Here is a 9,447-nt window from a genome sequence, read left to right on the forward strand (position 1 = left end):
GAACAAACAGCTTCCATGGTGAGGTGGCTGCAGGTTGAGAGCAGAGCCTGCCCCACCAGACTGCCTATATCACAAATAATTGAAGTCATGTTTGCCCCTGCAGGGCTGCTTGGGCTGCACCAAGGCTGTTGTGATCTGCCCACGTTGCATGTGTGTGCTCCTGGAGAAGGTGGCTTAGATGGAGCTCCATCCCTCAGTTAATTCCCATTGTCCCCACCCCATTTTCCCAGTGGTTTAGTGACCACCATGTTCAGTTCAGGGTTGTTGTGATCTGCCCATGTTGCATTTGTGTGCTCCTGGAGAAGGTGGCTTAGATGGAGCTCCATCCCTCAGTGAATTCCCATTGTCCCCACCCCATTTTCCCAGTGGTTCAGTGACCACCATGTTCAGTTCAGGGCTGATGAGCCTTGCCCAGCCCAGCTCTCACCACCAGCCTGTGCCTTCCCATCACATTTAGGCTGGAAAGGACCTTCCTTGGAAACTCTGCCTGCCACCAAGAGCTGGCAGCATGGCTTGCTAATGGTGTCACAGTCAGACTTTGCCCTCTAGGTCTCATCTTTGGAGCCAGCACCCTTATTAGAAATACAACCCTTCTCTTCCCCCATATTTTTTTAGAAGTATCACTGAAAACTAAGGCAGAGAGAAATGGAGCCCTTTGCCCAAGGTCATTAACCAGCTGCAGAGTCTGGAGTAAGAGCGCCCTGATTTCCTGGTTTTGTGTCACAAGTGTGAGCAGCTCTGATGACAGCAAGGGCTTTACTGTAAGGAAGGGGGGAGCAAAAAAAAGCCATATTTCAACATGCTTCTTGCTCTGTCCCTGAGTGCATCCCCCAGGGTGAGAGTGAAGTCAAGAGGCTGCTGTGAAAGGGTTATAGCCGACCTCTGATCACAACCGATTAATGACAGCCCCAGGGAGCGAAAGCCCTTGAGCTGCCAGGAAGGAGGTGAGCGTGGAAAAGTGGAGAAGTTTTAAATGCAGCAGCCAGAGTCCAAAGTAGAACAACAGCCGAGGAAACAGCTGTGCCTGGACACAGTGCAGGAATGGAGGGGATTCATCCATCCCCAGCAGGCTGGATCCAACCCTTCAATCCGCTTTGACCAGGCTTGTTGCTCTGAATTTGCTGGTGAGAATCTGGGGCTTTTAAATTTATTTGTTCAAATTAAGCAAAAAAATTTTACTGTGAGGGCGGGTTAGTATTTAGCTGCAAGCAGACTGCAGCAGCATGGTGTGAGGGTGAGGAACACTTGTCAAACCAGGGAAACTGAGGCAGAACACCAGGATGGGGTGGGCAGAGCCAGGATCAGGAGGAACACCTGCTTCTCCCTGCACCACCAGGCATCCAGCTTTGTGCTGGGCTCAGCAGAAATCTTGCCTTAATGTAATTAAAGGATGAGCAGAGGCGTCTGCAAGAGGCTGTTTATGAGTGCAGAGGAGGGCATGCCGGGAAGATGCTCCATTCCCAGCTCCAACTGCTGCACAGGAGCATGACCCTGGGCCAGGATGTGCATGGCTCGGATGCTCTCCAGCTTTCCAGCTCTTCCATGAAGGGCTGAGAGCAAATTGGCTGCTAATTCAGACAGGGGCTGGCTGAACTCAGCACTACAAATGGCAGGATGGGTGAGGAAACCCATGCTCCTGCTCCAACAGGTCCAATTCTGCTTGTTAGACCTTGTCAATAGTTTCCTGTCAAAACCAATTCTCTGTCAAGCAGATGTTGCTTTTTTGGTTTCTTTTCTTCTTTTTTTTTTTCTTTTTTTTTCTTTCTTTTTTTTTTTTTTTTCTTTTTCAGCCAAATTTCTTGCTTTTGGCGCTTGAGGCTTTGTTTTTTCTCCTTGCTTAAAAAACAACGTTGAAAACAGGATTGTCAGCTCTCAGAGTCTGAATCCAAAGGCTCAAGCTAGCAAGGTCTCCAAGTGTATTTTTGATTTTATGTCAAAAGAAAAAAAATAAAGAGAGGAAAGGAAGAAGATTTTTAAGAACTTATTGTCATGGTGGAAAAACACATGTTAAAGAATGTCAGGAAAATTACTGGGGGCCTTTTTTATGTAAGACTCTTTGATGGCCTTGTAGTTGTGAGTCTGAGGGTGGTTCAGATGGAGCAGAGCTTGTGGTTCTTGAGGTGGTCCTGTGGAGGAGTTGCACTTTGATGATCCTTGTGGATCCCTTCCAACTCAGGATAATCGATGATTCTGTGAGCTTAGGGACAGGGATGGTGGCAGCCCAGCTCTGGTGACATCTGAAGGTCCCTGTTAGTGTGTCCCCCTCCCTGTGCAGGTTATGAGGCCTGCTGTGTCTTCTCTGCTGGTTCAGCTCAATGGGCAAAGCTTGCACACAACATTGAACAGAACAGCTCCTCAATATAACAAAAAATGATCTGGCTGGAGAAATGCTGCTTTCTTTGGGAAGCTTTGGGTAGAGTCTGTGCTCTGTCCCATGGGATTTGGAGCAGACAGCCTGGCTGGCAGAGGTGATAGGGAGGTGCTTTCCCACTCTGAGGGAGCTCAGTGATGATTTTTGTCCTTCCCTGGCCCACTGGATGCCCACCTGGTGCTGGGTGAACATCTGTGGTGTCTCTGGCAGCACCAACCATGGTTTAAGGGTTGATGCTCTGGCTCACTGATCTCGGAGCTACACGTGGACGTAGCTGACTTGCACAAAGGAGCACCACACTGGGACCCAGAGGCTGGAGGGTGCCTTGCTCTGTGAGGATGCACAGAGGTGAGGGGGACCTGAGGGGATGAACTGGCCCCAGGCTTGCCAAAGCTTTTGGGTGTTGCCAGAGTTAATGCAGGGTGCGCGTGCGCCTCTGGCGTGTGTTTATGCATGCAAAGAAGTGCCTGCTGGGGAAGGAGTGGAAGGCTTGTGATTTATCATTGCTCTGTAATGGGTGCCTTGCTTCTAGTGAAAGAGGTCAACATCCCTGAGAGATACCAAACCCCCTCCTTATTAACGTCCTGTTACAGCTAATGGCTTGGGGTAGGGCAAGCAGGTCTTACAAGGAAGGCATTAAAGAACAGCGCGACTTGGAAGGGAAGCCAAAGAATTTACAGCAATATTTACACAGAGGCTCTCCCCAGAGATAAGGAGGTACACAGTCAGCTCGGGAGATAAGCACAGCTGTGGGACCAGGCAGAGCAGGCACTGTTGTTTGTGCATCCTGAAGTTCAATGGGATCAGAAGCCAGAGCTGTGTGGTGCGGGAGAGGGGAATGCGAGCAGGACCACACACACCAGCTGGGACCTGGCCTCTGGAGGCACAGATGCTGTGTTTGCTCAGTGGCTTGCAGTGAGAAATGGGGCCAGCAGTGCTCCCTCAGACTCCTAGACCCGAGCCCCAAACCTGGGCTTGAAGGTGTGGATTAATGCAAGTTAATGAGTGCAGCGTCCTGTCCTGGTGAAGATGTGGAGGTCTGGCCCAGGTTCATGTCCCTGGCAGCCACCATCTGTCCTGTCCACCACATGTCACAGGTTGACAGCTGTTTCTCCAGCGGGTCCTGCTAGGGCAACCCAACTCCACCTCCAAGAACTCACCTTGATTCCACCTGGGGAGACCTAGGGACACTTTTCACAGCCCAAAGGGAAAAGGCGAACCTCTACATTTAATTTGAGGTGAGATACAATTCCTAGACAAGCATGTGTCCCAGGACACAGGTCATCCAACTTGGGGAGCAATTGAGAAACTTCATCTCTTTCCTGTCCAGGTGATGTTGCAGCCAGGTCTCCCTTCCTTAGTTCTTTAGCTCTACTTTTCCACCTTTCCTGTTGGCTCTGAGAGAGGTGCAGTGCATCTGTGTTCAGTTGTCCCTCTACTGTGCTGGCTGAAGATCCCTCAGACCATTCTCAGTCTTCTCCAGCCACTTGTTGCCAAACAAGCCAAAATCTCACATCCTCATCCAGCAAAATCTCCTGACCCAAACCAGGCTGAAGACAAAAGGAGTTTCCTTGCTTTTTTTTCTCATTGACAGCACCAGGCTTTGGATTTAGTCATGTGGAGAAACCAAATAAGCCTTGTGCGTAAGCCCTTACAGGAGAGCCCAGCCTGCTCCTTGCCCCCTTCCTGCATCAACCAGACACCTCCCCTCTCACTCCTGGTTCCTTTATGTGCTCAAATCACCCATGGCCACCATGTCATCTTGTGCTAGACTACATCTCCACCGTCCTCCCCGGCCCCTAATAGCACTCGGCCACTGATCTCCGAGCACTCCATCCATCATTTGACTAGCACATTATTTATTTACCATGGGGGAGAGAAAGGAGTTGGGTTGTCTGGAGAACGTATTAAATTTTCATTTGTTCTCATTGATTCCTGAAAGGAAATTGCTGAGTTATGCCATCAGGTTGGACAATATGGAGAGCATCTACTAGATGGGGGTACTGGGTGTGAAATAGGGCAGAGTTGAGGTTGTTTTGAATATTAGATGGAAGTTACGGTGACCATTTAGCTGAGCAGCTTGATGAAATGCATCGTCTGCTTCCCTCAGTCTCTGCTGTAGCTGCTTGCCCAGACTCTTCCCGGTTTCTCCTGCCATATGGGACACACGTGGTGCTGTTTCCTCCTGGCTGCTGGGTGAGGAGCTCTCGCTCACTCGCTCGCTCGCAGGTTTCCCCACCGGCTCCGAAGCACCGTGCATGTGCGTGGGAGCGGCTTCTGGCGAGGGCTCCTTCCCCGTCTGCAGGAGCTGCTCGGCCTCTTCCAGCTCATCCCAGTCGGTTTGGAGACAGTTCCCTCACATATTTCTTCTCCAGGCATGTCTGGGCTCTCTCCCCCTGAATTTCCGCTGTGGTGGTTAGCACGTTATTTATGGCAATTTTTTCCTATTTTTTTTTAGTATGTACTAATATCGTAGGTTGCACAAGAATACTGGCTTTTCCATAGGGCTCCTTGTCATCCAAAAGCTGCTCATTTTTTCTTTCCCAGCCAGAACTGGCTTCCCAGCCAACAGTGATGACTGTGGTTCAGGTTTTCCATGCTTCAAATGATTAATGTTCACGTTTTCCGTGCTTTGATGCCCACCAAGGACTGGCTTGGAGTCTCAGCTGAGCACTGGCTCACATTACTTCATCTAAGTTCCATTTTCTAACCAAGTTAAACAAAAAGTGTCGTCTGAACCTCCTCAAGACACCAGGGTTGCTTTAACTTTTGGAGGAAGTCTTTAGTGGAAATGTTAAAATCTCATCTGAACAAGTTGGAGAAGAAATTCTCCTTGGTGAAAAGTCTCATTGCTGGGATTTTTGAGGACAGACACTGTTTTCTGGGTTAAAATGGCCACCTGTGTCTCATGCTGCCTGAGGACTGTGGGCTGGGGAAGTCCCCACATCTCTGAAGGGGTCACCTCCATCTCTGGCCCCTCTGACCCCGCTTGCTGCCTCAGGTCACAGTAAACCCTTAATTCAGGGAGCCACAATGTAGAAGTGGAATGTTTTTACTGGGGTTTTATTTTTGCAGTCTGGAGGATAATCAGGGGTCCTTGGGTTTCTGTGGGAGTTGAAAGAAAGGACAGAGCAAACTGGCACTGTTCCCAGTCCAAAATGTTTTCACTAATTGCATGCAACCTTCCTTACAGGAGAGAGAGGCTGCAAATACCATCGGCAGTTTAATTACCACTGTTGGTTCATGTTGATTTTATTTATGCTGCTCCCAGTGCTGTGTGTGAGCAGAGTGTGTGTGTGTGTGTGTGTGTGTGTGTGCAAGGTGGGATGCACAGGGAATCATGGATGGCTTGAGGCTTGAGGGAGGAAGCTGAGGGGCATGTGTGTGTTTATTTGGGGGTGTGGAACCTTTCCAGAGAGCCCTGAGGTACCAGGTGGCAGCACCCCAACACCCATGGCAGGTGTGGGTTGGGAAGGAATGGTGTGAAGCTGAACACGGGTGTAGGGGTGAGACCCCTGGACTTCCAGGCCTGTTTCCCAGAAGTGCTTGGCTTAGCCAGCAGGCTGACTCAACTCTGAGCCCCGTGGTGGATGAGCTCCCCTTGCTATCCTTCTCCTCCTTGAACGCAATGCGCTTCTTCCCAATCCCGGAGGGGGGGAGAGAGCGGCACGGGAGGAATCCGACACGAGCAGGCTGATGGCTGCCGTCCCAGTGCAGGCTCAGCAAATGGGGCTTGTGATGGATGAATGTGCAGGGCAAGAAGTAATAAAATGGGCCCCAGTCATGTAATCTTCCATTAAAATGAAATGCATACCAGAAATGAGGCATTTCTGCAGCTTGTACCATCTCCCACGGAAGATCATGAATAAAAGAGGCAAGTGTACTGTTGACAGATGCCGGCATGCATAAAGGACAGTTCCTATAAAGGCAAAGCCCCGGCTAACAGATGGACTAAAGATGTGAGATGCAGGAAGATTTACCAGTCTAAATAATTCAAGGGAATGTCGTATGGGGAGGCAGTGCTGGAGAGGGGAGCCGGCAGAAGGTACAGATGGAAAGGCAGGCCAGGCCTTTCCCACAAACCCATTAAGAACGTCGCTTGTCTGAGTGACAGTATGTCGCACAAGGCACCAGCGGAGATGGGTGGATTTGCCTCCAGCACTCCTTCCGCAAGGTCAGGAGAAGAGGTAATCTCAAAGCTTGCATCTATTTGAGGTTTGCTTCCTGCAAGGCTGCTTTCTCCAGCCTTCCTCCTCTCCCACCTCTTCTACTTTGTCCCTTCCTCACCTGCTGCTGGGCAGAACGGGAGCACAGAAATGTTTCTGTGGCCACAAGCAGAGGGTAGATGTGGCAAAGGCATTCAGTGCCTCCACTGCTCTTCTCTGCCTTGCTCTAGTCCCTGGATATCCTTTGGACTTGGAGGGAGTCTGGGGACTAGTGCTGGTTGCCCTGTGCCCATTAAGGGCATTTGGTGGCTTTACAGAGCTTGGTGGAGAGACACGGCTGTTGTGTGACATTTCCGTGCCCTGGCGACGGCAGCTGGAAAATTTTGTGAATCTCCCTGGCCACTAATAGGAAGTCTGAGAAGAGCTGGCTGAAGCATTGCAGCATGTTGGGAGGGCTTTGGCAACATGGGATGCAGGGATAAGCTGATGTAGGAACTGGCACAGAGGATGGGGCATTGTGGTGGCTGAGAGCAGGGTAGGGGATGCCCGGGGCCCCTCTCCCAATGTTCCCTGGGAGCCTGGGGTTGGCTTTGGTGAATGTGAGACATTTTGGGAGAAGAGGGAGGATAAAGGGCAAGATGCAGAGGGTTAGATAGAAGTCAGTGGCAGCTGCTTGGCAGAGATTGTGCGCGCTCTCCGCTCAGAGAGGACGCCTTCCCCAGGCTCGTCAGCCGTCTGCAGCACGGCGATTAATCATTGGTGTCAGAATCCCTAATCCTATTCAATGGAAAACAAACAGCACGGCATCCAGCCCTGTGCTGAGCCCAAGCAATTAGCATGTTTACATGGGCTGGGGAAGCTCAACAAAGAGTGGCCAACGGGGGCCACGGGAAATGAACCCTTGTCAGCCCCTGATGTTCCCAGCGCCTGGGATCCCCAGGCTCTGACTCAGGCCCAGGCTTGGAAATGTGGCTCCAAGCAGTTGGATGCAGCTACTTGCCACCAAAAAATGATTTTTCTCGATTAGGGCTCAGGTGTCTGTGAGTGTGGGCAGCTGCTGAGGTGGGGGGATGTGTCTGGTATGGATGGTCAGCTGGGGAAATAGGGGATCTGGAGGAGATTAGGAGTTTGCTCCTGCTTAGGCTTTGAATCAGTAGCAAAAGTAGCAGCCAAAGCCTTTGCAATTCCAGCAAACTCAGCCCTGATGCCAAGCCCTTGTCCCCATTCCTCCTGCTCCTCTCAGGCCCTCCCCACTGGAGCTGCATCTCTCTTGCTGGAATTATTGTGATGTCTTTGGGTGCTCTGGGTTAGGACTGGGCTCTGCAGGGCCAGGGATGTGCAGGACCAACATACCTGCTGTGCTGGCCCTGTCCCTGGGGGGCTCAGGTCCCTCACATAGGCTTCAAGGAGGTTTGAGAGGTGGGTTGCAAGGAAACATGCAGGACTAACCAGACATAACTGTCCCTTGTGTGTTCTGTCCCCAGGGCCTTGCAGCAGCCGCCTCAGATGAAAACCTTTCCCAAAACCAAGAGAAACAAAAAGATTCTTCAAAGTGGATGGAGATGCTGCACAGTCTGCCCTGCCTGAGCATCTCTGCCCTGCTCTGGATTATTTAACTGGGTTCTGCAAACATGATTTCAAACAGCAAACAGCTAAGCAAGAGGAGCAAGACATAACCTTTGTTTCTGCAGGACCTACCAGAAGCTGACAATGTGGATACGTGGGCAATGGGAAAAACAGTTTATGTTTTAAGCTTCATGTGACCTCTGGAGCTTCTGGGCTCTGGAAGGTGAGAGTGAGACAATCCTCACAAGTACTTGATCCCTCTCGAAATGAAGGGGCTTTCCTGGGCACACAGCTTTCCCCCTTCCCTCCCAGAAGTGTATCTGATTTTTGGGGATGGAAAAAAAGAGGATTGATTCAAATAAAAATGTATTTGTATGAGAAAAATTATTTCCTTCCATGAGTAAACACATAGTTTGAGGCAAATTTATGGCTTTGGCCTGGTCATTAATATCTGGTTGTCAAAAAGTATTGGTTTGAACAAAAATATGTTGTAATAAAAATGCATTGTTTTGAAGAAATTTATTGTCCCCATGAAAACCTATTCAATTCAGAAAGATATGTTGATTTCAATGAAAATCTATTTGTTTTAAGAGACAGAGAGAGGGAAGTTGCACTCAACTGAGAACCAGGGGCTTCTCTCAGTACAGATCTCCCTGCAGTCCCTTGGCTATTAGGATGGGGAAAGCTGGAAAATCAGCAACTGGGCAGCAAAGCAAACCTGTAGGTCTTTCCTGTGCTCAGTGACCATCCTCCCAGCTGAAGAAAAGTGCCCCAGCTCCCCTAGGGCAAGGAGTGGGAGGTGGTTGTCTCCATTCCTTATGGATTGGATGGCTTCTTCCACAAACAGCTCTCCTCACCCTGCAGAACTAACCTTTAGATCACTTTTAAAGGTCTTTTCCAGCCCAAAGGGATTTATCCAGCCCATGAGGGTCCCAGGGGGTGGCTTCTCATGAGAACCCACCTACAGCTGGAAAGGTGCACATCTTGCAGGTGACCTGGAGACCTTCATCTTCTGCTTCCTGTCTCGAGCCACACATGAGCAGCAGGAATGTGTTGGTGAGTACCTGAAGGGGAGATGGCTGTGTCCACACTGATACCCAGAGCAGTTCCCCTTGGCTTGGTGGCACAAAGAAAGGGCCCCTTTTGGCTCAGGGCAGCTTTGTGGTGTCTTTGTGGTTCTCCCAGCCCTGCTCCGAGATGGGACTGAGGTTTGCTATCTTGCCTAAGCCTCTTTCCCTGCCAGCAGGGACTGGATGAAATTCACCCTGAGCTCCAAATCCCTAATGCTGCCTTAGCTGGGATTATGAGAGAAGCCACCGTGGTATCACCTGAAATCCACCTCCC

At 50.3% G+C, this 9,447-nt stretch overlaps 1 long non-coding RNA gene across 1 annotated transcript in view; it reads left to right on the forward strand.

Annotated features, from left to right (window-relative positions):
• LOC136560219 (uncharacterized) overlaps positions 1-8,548 on the forward strand; it is a 40,656-nt gene extending 32,108 nt beyond the window's left edge. The window contains exon 4 of the long non-coding RNA XR_010784096.1: positions 8,022-8,548. This is a non-coding gene — a long non-coding RNA (uncharacterized lncRNA). The remainder of the gene's footprint in view (positions 1-8,021) is intronic.
• Positions 8,549-9,447: the final 899 nt, after the last annotated feature.

The sequence above is a fragment of the Molothrus aeneus genome, chromosome 9 (genome assembly GCF_037042795.1).
Source record: "Molothrus aeneus isolate 106 chromosome 9, BPBGC_Maene_1.0, whole genome shotgun sequence".
Lineage (NCBI taxonomy): Eukaryota > Metazoa > Chordata > Aves > Passeriformes > Icteridae > Molothrus > Molothrus aeneus.